This window comes from Equus caballus, chromosome 10 (assembly GCF_041296265.1).
Source record: "Equus caballus isolate H_3958 breed thoroughbred chromosome 10, TB-T2T, whole genome shotgun sequence".
Taxonomy (NCBI): Eukaryota; Metazoa; Chordata; class Mammalia; order Perissodactyla; family Equidae; genus Equus; species Equus caballus.
Window position 1 is genome coordinate 24,377,390 of NC_091693.1, and position 15,489 is coordinate 24,392,878.

A 15,489-nucleotide genomic window follows, 5' to 3' on the forward strand; every position below is an offset into this window, starting at 1 on the left:
AGGGTCCTCGAAGTGGCTAGTTGGTTGTATTATCTGAGAGAACTCCACATACCTTATGGCTTCTAGGAGCAGTAAGACATGGAGATACAGTCAGGAGGCAATACATAATCAGGAAATAGCAGGTTCATGAAAAGACACACACACACACACACAAAATCAGTCAGCACTGCAGAAAGAAAGGTGACATTGAGAGGCACTAGAAGACATACACTGTGGACACCCTAGAGCAGGAATAGAGAATGCTTTGTCATGACCAAAGACAGTGTGATAAGACTTGGGCTCTCAGAAAAGGCCTCTTTTCTCCCCCTAGGAATATACAAGAAAACTCTCTCTGTCCAGGTGGGCCTCATGGCAATGTCAGGACAGAACCTGACCTTCTTCAGAAACTCCAAGAGCTCTTTTGACGTGTCACATATACTGAGGGAGGTAGAGGCCCATGAATTCTGGCTCACTGGAGGGAAGATCCACAATGGTGCATTCCAGGCCATCCTCCCTCTGGGCCCTGCAATCCAACCCATAGAGGGACCTATAGGTGCTATGGCTCTTGAATCAATCTACCTGTGAGTGGTCAGGCCTAAGTGGCCCATTGTACCTTTCTGTCACAAGAGAGGAACCTCATCCTGCCCGTGTCTTATGATACACTAAATCATGGAGCTGTAGCTGAAGAGCACCCTATTGGTGATAAGAAAACCTTAGGGATTCCAGAGAAATCTCAACAATGAAAAACACAGAGAAGAAGAGATAGGATGGTAATCAAGGTACCTTCAAACCTTGCTCCACCTCTTGTGTGGACACCCATGTTGGGATCCTATGTATCCAGGACAATGAAGAGAGGGGTCAGGGCTGACTCAGCAGGAGAGGCTGGGCACTGTTTGGGGATATCAGATGTTGCACGAGGTCCTCACCCTTATGTTTTTCTCAGAAGCCCCTCTGACACACAAGTGACTTACCAGTTTTGGAGCATAGATATTCACCACCCAAGATGACATAATGCTTCATGATCATAGCTATCTTTCAGCACTAAGCATATCCAAGTACCTCTTTACACTATCACATCTCAGGGTAGAAGAACCTACTCAAGGCATTCAGGTGGAAGGACCAGAATGCCCCATAGGTCCTTAGGGGGATGGCAGAGTAAGGGATGGAGAGAGGACCAACTTTTGAGGAATGGTCCTACTTCAGTGGGCAAGGAAAGACACTGGCTCACCCTTCTCTGTCCTTGTTCTTAGTATTACTTACGAGTACTTGCCTGTCACCCAAAAAACCAAGTACCACAAAAGGTGAGAAAGAAATCCTCTTAATTTTTTCAAAGGATCCTACTTTCCAGAGGGCTCCCGTGTGAATGGTGGCTCTGCCACCTCCCAGCTCTGTGACAGTGGGCTGGTCAACTTCCCCCTCTGATCCCCAAATTCTCCATCTTCATTTGAGAATGTGGTTAGCATGGAAATCAGAAGAGGCACTTAGTTACTCATGCTCTTGGACAGGGGCCTTTTCTAATAAGGATGAAGTGGTCATGGTGACCATGACCCAATGCCCAAAAGAGATGCTTATCCTCCCTCCATCAGGGCCTATGGGGATGAGGATGATGAGAAATGGGAAGGATTTAAAGGAACACTTTAAATATGTACTGTCTATCTGTTAATATTCCTTTAGATGAAAATCCAGAAATTAAACAGAGTACGGATCTTGTTATAACGAAGATCATATTCCAGATTTCTGTGGAGGTAGGAGAAAAAGTATGACTAATAAATAAATGAAAATGTTTTAATACTCATGAACCCATATACATTGAGATGGGGTCATATGATAGAAAAAGATTAAGTGGATAATTTAGAGTGGGTGGGATAGAAGAACGTATTGAGGGTGACATTTCAGGTGTGATCTAATGACAAAGAAAGCTAGTCTTGAGAAGATCAGTGGACAGGTATTCCTGACAGATGGAACCATGAGTGCCATGAATCCAATGAAGCAATGTGCTTGGTGGGCTCAGAGAACCAGTGTGCCTGATGTGTGCTGGGTGAGGTGGAGTTGAGAGAGGTGGACAGGGCCAAATTAGCTAAACATGGATAATTAATGAGAAGAAGGCTGGATTTTATTCTGTCTCAAATGAAAAGCCATTAAAATATTTATATCAGAAAAGTGGGATTATGTGCATGATATTTTAGAAGGAACAAATTGGCAGGTGTGAACAGAATTTATTCAATGGAACATGAAGGGAAGTCATGAGCCTGGCAGGAGGCTATGTCAGTCCGTCAGGACAACAATCATGGTGACTTAGCCATGAAAGTTCTGCAGAAGAAGTTTAGTGGGTGGATTCATGAGATCCTCAGAGGTAGACTCATTAGGAAAGAGCTTTCAGAACATAGTTCCTGTATTTCTCAGTTGAGCAAACTTGGGTATAGTGATTTCTTTCAGATTCTCTGCAATGGGTGGAAACTCATACTTGGGATGTCAGAGAAAGGGACAGCAGGCAGGGAGCCTAGTGCGGGAGCCATTATTCTTGAAAGACAAAAGTTTTGGGCTCTACTGAGAGCTCTTCCACTTTTAGTGACTAAACTAAATTTCCTCAACTAGAATGTTAGGTTAATGATTCCTCCCTCTATGGCTTGTGCTGAGGAAAAGATACACAGCCACAAATGTGAAAGTCTCCTTAGCCCCAGAAGGAACTCAGGCACAGAGAAGGTGCTCAATCTATGATATAATGCTTACTAACTCCCTCCTGCACTCCTTAATACCTCTACCTACCCCACTCCTTGTCACTCTAGGAGGGTGCATCAATATTTTTCAGAGCAATTTCAAATCTCAGTACTGTGAACTAGATGTATCCTGCAAACTCTTGCCACCTCCACTTCAACTCTCAGAATGTGAAGCTGTGGTGGAGTGAGAAGGGACGGGGGTAAAGACGTTCGGTTATAGTAGATATAGGGGGTACCCTTTCATGCAAAACCCTAATGTCTTGCCTCATGGGCAGCCAAAATACGTATGTTGAAGCTTCTTAGTCCTGGGTTCTGACCTCTGCTTGTCCCTCACTGTCTTTTTGATTTGGAACATCATCATCACTTCTCTTGGATTTTTTTTTTTTTTGCACATGTTAAAAAATTAAGTATTTGCTCAAATTTATGGACATTGAGAGAACTTGAGACAAGATATGTAATGATTCCAGTACATACTCACACAAATAGGAAACCTATAAATGGAGCTTCTATCATTTTCTTATTGATGGAAACACATCTTTCTCAAGGACACTCCAGTACACTGTACATTCTCATTGGACACTTCATAGCCTTCATCTCCTTTGGTGTTTTCCTTGCTGCTATAGTTTGTCACTGATGTACCGTAAAAGAAACTCTAGATCTGATGGAAGAGAGGACAACATCATCTGGACTAAGAGAGGGATATGATTGGGGCACAAAAATGCGTGTTCACTTCCTGTAACTTGATCTGTGTCGTTTTCTTTTTTGGTGTTTTGTTTTGCTTTCATTTGTGAGAAAGATTGGCCCTGAGCTAACATCTGTCTCCAATTTTCATATTTTTTTTTCCTCCCGAAAGCCCCAGTCCATAGTTGTATATCCTAGTTGTAGGTCACCCTAGTTCCCTTATGTAGAACACCCCCACAGCATGGCCTGATGAGCAGTATTTAGGTCCACGCCCAGGATTCAAATCAATGAACCCTGGGCAGCTGAAGTAGAGTGCACAAAATTAACCACTCGGCCACAGGGCTGGCCTCTGATCTGTGGTTTTGGCGTTGAGATACTTGATTGAAGACCTTCCAGAGAGACCATGGGACCCCTGTCCTTTCCCTCAATTCCCCAAACACCCCAATGATGTTAAAAGAAATATAGTGGGAAACACAGGCTGAGCAACATCGGGCACATTAGTACTTTTTCTGGCCTTGATGTCTACATCTATGATGTAAGGACATGGAAGAGTGCTCCCAAGAGTCTTGATTCTCTGTTCCACTCAAAGATGCTACCATTATGGATCCTGAGTCCAAGGAAGATGAAATGATAGATGGGTAGTTGAGCTCTCCCAGCCCAAACCCTCACCACAGCTTCAGCTCCTCCACGTGTCCAATGGTTCTGCCTTCAATGATCATTTCTAAGTCCATCATACTTTACATTTCTCCTCCTAGAACCGGGAAGCAGAAGAAACACAGGATGTAATATATCTCCATTTGAAACACTGACATTCTCACAGAGAGGATTCACTCCCTCTTCTCTAAGCCATAGGTATCCCTTGGCTGAGGACAGTGTCTACATGGAACTCAATGGAATCCAAGCCCATGCTGAGGCCAGATATGGCCCCAGTCTCTGAGCAGACAGAGTTCCCAAACAAGGACCTGGAATGCTTCCTAGAAGTTCCTCCAAGCACATTCTTCCTCCTCAGAACCAGCCCCAGATCTCTAAGCTGACAACAGCAGACTCTCAAGACTTGTGGGGTCATCTTCAAAATCCCACTACTCCTTACTAAATGCTCAGCTTTATTATAGGGCTCTATTGTGAATATCCAATTATTCCCAGAGATTTTACCATACTCATCCACACACACCAGAAATCTAATCATTACCATCCTACTTTTTCTATCACTAAAGAAAATCTGGAAAGCCTGAAGTAAATACTCTGTCTGTTAATTCTTCAATTAATCAATAAACTATTACAGACATAAAGTAAAATCTATCTGAGCTGTCTAATATGGTAGACACTAGCCATATGTGGTCAGTTTAAATTGAAATTAGAGTAGGTTAAGTTAAATAAAATTTAAAATTCAGTTCCTCACCTATACTAGCCAAAATTCACATGCTCAGTAGCCACATGTAGCTGCTGCCTGCCATATAGAACAGAGCAAACAAACAACATTTCCATTGTCGCAGAACATAACAGATGTTCTAGATTGATGGTGAAAATTTAAAGACATAGGGTCTATATTCTCATGGAGCTGAGACTGATGGAACAGACCTACAGGTAATGATAATATTTAAAATCCATCTATTAGGAGATGACCACATCTTATGGAATGTAAGTATTAAGCAGAATCTCTTCCTGGAATGTCTTATCACCTCCCAAATCCATGAAATTTCTCCCAGATATATTTTCATCCAGACTCTGAGAATATCATCTCCTACTTACACATTTTCTTGGTCCCCACTGTCTTCTGGAGGGAAACCACATGTCTGTTCTTAGCACCCAATATACGTAGGATATGGCTTCTGCTGATGTCTCCGTCTTACCCTTAATTCTTTCCCTTTCTATTTGAATTGGTGTCTACACAAAACAACCTACAAACAGCCATATACAATACACTGGTCACTCACTTCTTGGAATTAGAAGATGCTATTTCTCCACCTGGCAAATTGCTAGATTTCTTGAGTATTCTAATGTAACATCACTTTTCACAAGTATTTTTATCTCATGGTCTTAGGTACATGAGACTTTTGTCCCCAAGGTGCTTATGCCATCGCTCCTACATGAGCAATACGTTGAGTTATAATTGCAAGTTCTCCACTGGTCCTTCATGCCTGGACCATGAGCTTCCTGAAGCAAGATGGAAGGTAACTACTCTCTGCGGCTCAAGTGTCCAACAAGATCCTGCCCATAGGAGGTTTTAGGAAACCCAGGCCTGGTGGAGACAAAGATACCCACGGCCCAACAGACAGAAGATGGTGTTGCCGCTTCTGAAAACACCTAATGTGATGATCAATGAATATCCATTTTGTTGTAGTTCAAAAGGGGAGAGACAAAGAGAATAGCTCACTCTGCTGTGTTTCTGACTTCATCACCAAATTCACCTGCTATTTTACCCTCAAAATGAGTTTATTCAGGAAAAGCCAAATCAAGCAAACAAAGGGGGGAGCTTCTTTGACAGATAAATAGGGGGGAGTAGGGAGAGGCTACCCTATAGTAAATTCCACTGGAGAAAAGCAACAGGTCAGGGTGGCAACCACTTCTCATTGGCTGGGCTGTGGTGTTTCTCAGTGGCTGGATTGTTTCCAGGTGGGGAGAGAAGTCTTCCCTCAGCAGTAAGTAGTTGTACTTCCTGTGGAAGGTGGGAGCCTCCTCTCTTCCTGTTTAGTGTAATTGATGATGTGAGAAAGGGCATGAGAGTTCCAAATACAGGCCTGCCCATATCCAATTTAGCTATGGGTTCTTTTCTTAGTTTCCATAACTTCAGCCTCTCCCCTCAGATTCACAGGATTGACTTGGAGTGAAAGTGACGTTCACACTGACTCATACCCAGAGCAGTGTTTACCAGATGTCCTTAATGTCTTTGGACAGAAAACCATTTAAAATAATAAACATCAAACTGACACTGCTGACAGGAGCACATTTACTATCAGCATCCGAGAGACAGGTCTAAATTCTTGCCTATCCCTCAATTCAGCCAATGTAAGTCGTGACGGCTACTTTATTTTATCTTATTTCATTTTTGGTTTAGTTATTAGCCTGTTTTCTGGGGGAAAAAAAAAACTTGGTACTTGTACCTGTGTTTAGAAGACATTGATAATCTACCATCCTTTTCCTTCCCAATCCTCTAAACAGAATATTTGAATGAACACAGCAATCGAGTGTGTCCAGGATTAACAAATTTCCTATTTGAGTCTGACCAGAGCCTTAAGCTTAGCCCCAAGCACACCATGCAGGGAAAGTCACTCCTGTTTGGGTGATGTTCCCTGCAAGACTGTGTGTGATGTTAAACTTGAGGAAAATGCACACAATTCAGGAACTTGAGTGTTTTCTTATTAGCAAAGGCAGATTTGGGGACACACTTTAAATGTCAATGTTCACTAAAACACTTTGTCTCTGATGAGTGTCATTTTCAGCAGTTATGGGGCTCCTTAAAAGGACATAATAGTTTATTCTCTGTGTGTTCACACAGGAAATCCAAGAGATAGAACTCTCCTCAAACACCTGTATGTCTAATTTAAAGGCAAAATCACTTAAAAGATTAACTCTCTATCTCCTGGATGTGTGTGTTTGTGCGTGTGTTTGTGTGTGCATGGGCATAAATTGGGGGGCATTTGGTCGTGTTTGCAGGCCACTTAGGAGATGGTCACAGGAGATCATGGTGTTCTATCTGTGTGACACGGTTGATGGAGAAACCTTGAGTCGATGCTCTCAGAAAACATGCCAGGGAACCTAGCATATCTGTAAAACACTGTCACCAACTCCTCCACCTCAGAACGAGACAATATGGACTGTGGCGGTGCCAGGATGCTGAAATTCACCCCCTACACTGTCTGGAAAAATGGAATCCACTGGAGAGAAGTGATGGGGACAGAGGTTTCCAGCTCAGCTTGGTTATAGTGCAGGGAACCCCTTTAAAGGAGATCCTTTAAAGGACATGCTATTCTGACATCAGGTGGGACAGTCCTACACAGCACCACACCAGCTCTGTTCTCTCCTCCCTCACACCTGCACCAAGATATTAAGGGCATCCTAAGTCTAAGAGTCAGGGCCCTTGAACCAAATAAGATATGTGCCTGTCTTCAAATCTTGAATGGCCCACCAGCCCTTACATGCCCCCACATGGCCTCACTCATTGACGAGGCTCCAAATGAAGTGCACCCCCTACAGCAGGGGCTGGAAATGTAGTCTTTCAGGGCCAGCAAGCGACCACTCCACCAGAGCCCCCCAGCAAAAACACTACAGAATCACTGCCACCTGAATACATAAATGATGTTACCCGATTTTTCTGGAAAAGAAAAAGAAAACACAGAAACATCTTTATACGTATTTGATCTGTGTACACATGTGGTCCTTGGATTGGGGAGAAAGAGAGGCAGAGAGAGCTGAATTTTCAGTCATAGTCAGATAAACAAGAAAAGTCAGAGCTCACATCTTCATTTCTCTTCTAAGAAAGCCTGACCAAGGTCTCTATTAACTGTCTTTGTTTAGTAGGAGAAGTAAGGAATTTGCAGCCAGTACTAGGAGAAAAAATATGAAGTGGGACACATTTGATTTCTCTTCTGAAAGCGTTCTATTAGATTAAAAATACTTATATATTAGCTTAGGAAGACAATATTGTATATTATAAATTGAATCACAGTTATGACTTTCAAAGTGCAACATGATCTGTTAAAATCCTTACATGATTGTAGTGTTTAGGAAAAGAAAATGTGCTACTTTAGGCTTGAGGTGTGATCAGTGACATGGCTCAAGTCACACCCTCAGCACCCACCATCCTTAGGGTGAGAAGAAACTGGTCATCTTCCTGTGTGACAGGCACCTTGTGGACTGCACACACTGAGGTGTGGGGAACCTTGCCCACCACATCCTGTGAATGTGTCAGCTCTGCTCAGCTCCTGCCTCTTGTCCACCAGAAGCAGCCTCAAGTCCCCCAAATCCGTTAAGCTCCTGAGTTTCATTGCATCATGGAAGGGAAGGGAGGAGAGGGTCATCGTGGAAATCTGGGCTTCTTCATGGCACATGACCAGGTTTCGTGGGTGGGGGAGCATCGAAGACTGGAATCCATGGGGGATGAATCATCTATGATGTGGTTTCCTTCAAGGTTTCTGTCTGACCCAGAGGATCTGGGCACATCTGAGTGAGTCCTCCCCATTCCCTCATTACTGTGTGGACCAATAACGACATGTTTTATCCACAGCTGTGTGGGAGCAGAGGATTTGACGCTAGTGAGGATGACACTCAGGGATCCATGTTGATACTTCTGGAAATACAAGGAGAGCAGCATGCCCTGTGGTTCCTGGCTTCTTATTTTGTCCCGGAGACTCTTCCTACATGCTCCCTGGAGCCTAATCCAGTTCTTTACTTACCTGAAGGAGGCTGTCAATTTCTGAACCTGTGGCCAGGGCAGATGAATGACACTTCTATAATGAATGGAGGACAAAATACTGGACCCCCAAACCCATCCTAAAACTATGACCTCACATGCTTTCTCCAAACTGTCCTTGAAATTAGGATCTGCAGGGCCTCCCACTAGACCTACCTCAGGGGAAAGGACTGGTCAGCAGGCAGGGCCACCTGGACCTCGGGGCACACTCTGATGTAGGAGAACTTATCAAATGATCACAGGTCAGATTTCACCTCACTTTCAACAAGTAGAACTCACTCCTCTCTCCTATGTATATATTTTGTTGCTGTTGTTTAAAACTGTGCTTGAAGTGAAATTTTGTTGAAGATTTTATCAAGAATCAACAAGGGGATATACAATGGAATATTATTCAGCCATAAAAGATAAGGAAATCCTAACACTTATGACAACATGGACTGAGCTTGAGGACATTATCCTAAGTGAGATAAGTCAGAGAAAGACAAATGCTCTATGATCTCTCTTATATGAGGAGTTATAAAGAAGGAAAAGACAAGGTTATGGATACAGAGAACAGCTTGGCGGTTTGCAGAAGCAGGAGGTGTGGGGTGGGAAAAACGGTGAAGTGGGTCAAAAAGTATACACTTCCAGTTATAAAACGAATAGCATAAAGGTGTAATATACAGCATGGCCACAATAATTAAAAATATTATGTTGCATAGTTGAAAGTTTCTGAGAGAATATATCTTCAAAGTTCTCATCACAAGAAAAAAATTGTAACATGTGATAACTGATGTTAAGTAGACTTCCTGTGTTCATCATTTTGCAATATATACAAGTATCGATAATTATTTCATACACCTGAAAGAAAGATAATATTGTATGTCAATTACATCTCAATTAAAAAAATATTATCAAAACAAAACAAGTGGGACTACATCAAACTAAAAATTGCACAGCAACAATCTATCAACAAAAGCAAAAGACAACCTACAGAATGGGAAAAAAAATTGGTAAACCATATATCAGATGAGGGATTAGTATGCAAAATATGTATACAGGGGTCGGCCTGGTGGCGCAGTGGTTATGTTTGCACGTTCCGCTTCTCAGCTGCCAAGGGTTCGACAGTTCGGATCCCGGGTGTGGACATGGCACCACGTGGCAAAAGCCATGCTGTGGTAGGCGTCCCACGTATAAAGTTGAGGAAGATGGGCATGGATGTTAGCTCAGGGCCAGTCTTCCTCAACAAAAGAGGAGGATTGGCAGCAGTTAGCTCAGGGGCAATCTTTCTCAAAAATAAAGGATAAAAAATAAGTATAGAATGTGTACAACTCAATAGAAAAAAATACACATAATCCAACTAAAAATGGTAAAAATTCCTGAAAAGACATTTTTCAGAAGAAATTGCACAGATGGCCAATAGGTACATGAAAAGGCGAGCAAAATCACTAATCACCAGGGAAATGCAAATCGAAACCACAATGAGACAGCACCTCACCACTGGTAGAAGGGCTGTTATCAAAAAGACAAAACATAAATGCTGGTGAGGATGTGGAGAAATATGACCCCTTGTGCAATGTTGGTACGAATGTAAATTGGTGCAGCCAGTATGGAATGCAGTACGTCGGTTCCTCAAAAAATTCAAAATACAACTACAACATAATCTAACGTTTCCATTTCTGGGAATATATCTGAAGGAAACAAAAACACTATCACAAAGAGATGTCTGGGCGCCCTTGTTCATAGCAGCATTACACACAATGGGCAAGACATGGAAACAACCAAAGTTGATAGACATATATAATTGAATATTACTCAGCAATAAAAAGAAGGAAATCCTGACAATTGCAACAACATGGATGGTACTTGATGGGATTTTGCTAGCGAAAAAATCAGACAGAGGAACACAAGCACTGAATGATCTCAGTTATATGTGGAATCTAAAAAGAAAGAAAAATGAATGGGAAAAGATATTAGATTTGTGTTAACCAGAAGCAGAGAGTGGGGGGAGGGGGAGCTGGATGAAAGTGGCCATAAGGCATAAACTTCCAGGTATAAGATAAATAAGTACCGGGAATGGAGTGTGCAACATGATGACTATACTTAGCACGGCTGCATGGTATACCTGAAAGTCGTTAATAGAATAGATCCTAAGAGACAATAACAGGGAAAAATACTATTGTTTTCTTTTCTTTTGCATATATATGAGATCATGTATGTTAACTAAAGTTATTGTGGTGATCATTTCACAAAATATCGAAGGAAAGTCCTTATACTTACACTTTAAATGTATACAGCGCTGTATGTCAATTATATTTCTATAATACTGGATGGATAGGAAGATTGATCGATTAATTCATTAATAGGTGAATAAGTAAACAAGTAGAGATGCACAGACATAAATATAAATCATAGCACTACCACTTCCTGAATGGGCTGATGTCCTTTAGCAGGCTACTTCCTCTCTTGTTCTCATATGTGTGTATAGATAAGGGTATGTATCACTGTTCTCAATAGGAGCTCTGTTGGGGACCGTTCTTATCTGAATCCTGAATAGTCTCCAAAGTTTGACCTGGAGAGCAACACCCAGAACTGAAGGCTGCTCTGAACAGGCAGAAATGACACAAATGATTCACCCCACGGTGATAGAGAGAGAGGTCCTGCTTCTTACAGAAACTAGCATGTCAGTCGGAGAGCTGTTTCTGAGAAGTAAAACCCACATTCCAGGACCAAGAGGAAGAGTTGTGCATTCCTGTGGGATCAGAAGCATACTGTGCCCAAATCCCCAGGCATTCTCCATCCCCACCACCTGTTGATTCACCATATCTCTCAAGGCACTGCTAATGTCTCCAGGCTGCCAAGGCAGAGAGTGAAGGTTGCCCTCACTTCCTTGTCTCTTACTCCTGTTACCCAATCACCCAATAAAGACCATTAAGCCTCCACAATCCCTTGGACCCTGTGGAGCTCCCCATCCACAGAGTCCAGCCCATGGCTCACAACTGGACACACCTTGCCTGTGTGGTCACATCTACCACTTTCTTGGTTTCTGAGATTCAGATCCACCCTACCTTTCCTAATTCACCCACCACATATCAGACTTTCTAACATCCATTTCAGAATCTGTCCCTTACAAGCCCAAAATCATCCCACGCTTCTCACTGTCTTCAGGGTAAACTCCAAACTCTTCTTTCTGAACTCGAGTGCTCATGGTCAGTCCAGACATGACCCTCCACCCTCAGCTCTCACCTCTCCTTCCCTCCAACCAGACAGTGAGGTTACACCACAAATACACACATTTGCACTCAGACAAGGGACAATTTAAGACATCTGTGTTTTCCCTTATCAGCTCTCCTGCAGAACTAGGACCCAACCAAGCCCTTCCCAACTCTCAATCCAAAAAAGACATCAAAAATAAACTCTGAATCATTTCTTTGTTTTTTTCTCATTAAGGGGCACATGACTTCAATATGAAAATCCACATAAATCATTTACAATGCTGCTTGGCACTACACTATGGGAATTATTTGAGTTCAAATATTGTTCTTTATTTACTTATTTATTTGTATTTACTTGCTATATAGCATCCAATATATCTTCATGAAAATGTCTTGTCATAAGTCTTTTGTTTATATATTCCATTTCTATTAAAAGTAAAATCCAATATCCTCACATGGTGGACAGCACCCTGCATGACCAACCACCACCTTCCCCTCTCTTCCTCCCTTTAAGACTTTCTCAAAGTCTCTAGGGTTCCCCGGAATGTCCTTACATTTCTATAAAGTTCTCCTAAGTGTCCTATCCCATAGATCTCCCTTCTTCAAACAGCTGCTCCCTCAACCAGATTCTAGTCGTAGTCTCCATTTATTCTCTTATTTCTCATATTTCTCCTTTTAAATATAATAAGTGCAATATGAGCCTTTGAATGTCAATATTCTGTTAATCTAAGTTCCCAATATAGAGCAAATGAGTTTATCTGGATCACGGATGTACTTCTGGTTTCTAGCATTCATGCCGTGTACATGATAGGTGCTCAACAAATATTTGTTTATGAGCTGGCCAAAGACACAAAGTAAATTCCACTTTTGGAGCTGCTGAGGAAATACTCGGCCAGTCCTATTTAGAGCCAGCCATCAGAGGCTGGCTCGGGATGAGATCCTGGGTTGCACCCTCCACTAGAAGGATTCAATCGAGGCAGAAAGAGGCTTGGGAATCAGGTGGATTCTCAGGTTTGGTCTGAGATGTCTCCACAGGATCAGGAGTCCTCCTGAGCCCCTGCTGTGGGGAAAAGCAGAGCCAGGCCCAGAGAGGAGCCCTCCCCTTCCTGTGGGTCCACAGCTGTGGAAACCCAAATGGGTGGCAGCAGCCCCTGAATTACCACATCCTGTGCATCTCTCTGTCCCTCGGGCCAATGGTCTCCTCTATGTGCACAGTGGGAGCACTCAGAGCAGGCACCATAGTTTCCATCCTCTCTGCTTTTCTCTGTCTCAGTCACTTGTGGAGAGCAGGAAGGGGGACAGCAGGAGGAGATGGAGAGGCTCTACATCACACTGTTCATGGGGAACCTCAGCACTCAAGCAGCTCAAGTGGACTGGGGCCCTGATGGGAAGACAAACAGCTCAGACATCTGGCTGCAAATCTCTCACTTTTTTCAAGGGACTCTTTTCAAGGGCTGAGTCTGGGCCCAAGGATGTGAGTTAGGCAGGTGAGTCCTCCCCAGTCTGCCATGTCCCCACCTCATACCTCAGCCCGTAAGCACTCAGGAATGAGCCCAGAGATTCTGAGATGATAGTGATAAAACCATGAGGGGCCATGGGCTGAGCTTTGAGAATGAGGGGTGGGGAAGGAATTTAGACTCCGGGCTCTGGTTTCCTTCTTGGGACCCTCACCAAACTCACCATCTGTGTTGAGCTGGGCTCTGTCATCTCTGGGGAGGCCCATGACCATCTGGCATCAGGGGACCCTGGAGGCCCAGGTGTACAATCTGGATAAGGAAGCCCATCTCACTGGGACAAGCAGAACACACTGGGGTCTCAGGATAAGGCCAAGTTCTCCATCCCACACATGATAGAGAAAAATGAAGGGCAATATGAGTGTTACTATCAAAGATCCACATATTGGTCAGAATGTGGTGACCCTCTGGAGCTGGTGGTGACGGAGGAGAAGACACTCAGGGGGCCCAATCTCAGGCTCTGCCCTCAGGAAGGGTATCTGCTGTCAGGGTGGTGTCCCCTTACACAGCTCAGCCCGGGAGGTATGAGGGAGGTTTCAGCCCCATTTAACACACTGACTCCTCCTCTCCTAAGATTCTCTCGAAAACCCACCCTCTCAGCCCTGCCAAGCCCTGTGGTGAGCTCCGGAGGGAACATGACCCTCCAGTGTGGCTTGTGGCTGAGATTTAACAGGTTCATTCTCACTAAACAAGGAGAACACAAGACCTTCTGGACTATGGACTCACAGCGACACCCCAAAGGGCAGTCCCAGGCCCTGTTCCCTGGTGGTTCCATGCTTCCGTTCTACAAGTGGACATTCACATGCTATGGCTTATTCTAGAACATCTCCCAGGCATGGTGACCCCAGTGACCCCCTGGAGCTCATGGCTCCACGTGAGGAAGTCCCACCATTGCCCCATCAATGTTTGGAGGCACCAGAGAACTTATTGGGACCTTTGCTCCCAGGGGCATCCCAAGTGGGACACAGAGGAAAAGGAACTCAGGGATCCTGGGACAATGGACACAGAGCTACAAACACAGTGACACTAGAAATTCCAAGGAGGGAAATGTGACATCTGGGGAATAATCAGCCTGTGCAATTCTTGGCTTGTCTATCTCCCTGGTGTGCCAGGGCAGCCCACCATCCTGACACAGCAGGGCAGTGTCATGACCTCTGGACAGATTCTGACCCTTCAGTGTCCCTCTGATGTCAACAATGACAGATTCACTCTGCTCATGTCGTGGGGGCCTGGCTTCCTGCAGGACATTGTTTGACAGCCCGAGGCTGGGCTCTGTGAGACAACCAGTGGGACTAACAGGAAATCTAAAGGGAAATGTTAAAGCATGTTGAAACAATTGAAAATGGGCACACAATACACCAAAACATATGAGGTGCTGAAAAAGAAGTTCTGAGAAGGAAATTTATAGCAATAAATTCATATATAGAGAAAATAGGAACATTTCAATTATCCAATGTAACTTTATACTTGAAGGAATTTAATAAGACAAATGAAGTTCAGGGTTCATGGAAGGAAATAACAAAAATCAGAGAGGAAGTGAATGAAAAATACCAGAAAATCAAAAAAGTTAAGCGCTGGTTTTGCCAAAAGATAAAGAAAATTGTCAAACCTTTAGGGAGACTAACTTGGAAAAAAAGAGAGAACATTCAAATAAATAAAACCAGAAACGGAAGAGGAAACATTACAATTGATACTACAGAAGTACATAGGATCATAATATGTTACTATAAACCATTATATGTCAACAAATTAGATGACATAAGAAATGGACAATTCCTAGAAACCCACAATCTACCAAGATTGAATCAGGACACAAAACAATCGATGCGATACACCACCTTAACACAATGAAGAATAAAAATCACATGATTATCTCAACAGATGCAGAGAAAGCATTTGACAAGATACAGCATCCATTTATGTTACAAACTGAATAAAATAGGCATAGAAGGAAAGTATCTCAACACAATAGATGCTGTATATGACATACCCAC

At 43.2% G+C, this 15,489-nt stretch overlaps 1 pseudogene; it reads left to right on the forward strand.

Moving 5' to 3' along the window:
* Positions 1 to 5,522: 5,522 nt before the first annotated feature.
* On the forward strand, positions 5,523 to 14,750 carry LOC100146192 (leukocyte immunoglobulin-like receptor subfamily A member 6; annotated as a pseudogene).
* The last annotated feature ends 739 nt before the right edge of the window (positions 14,751 to 15,489 follow it).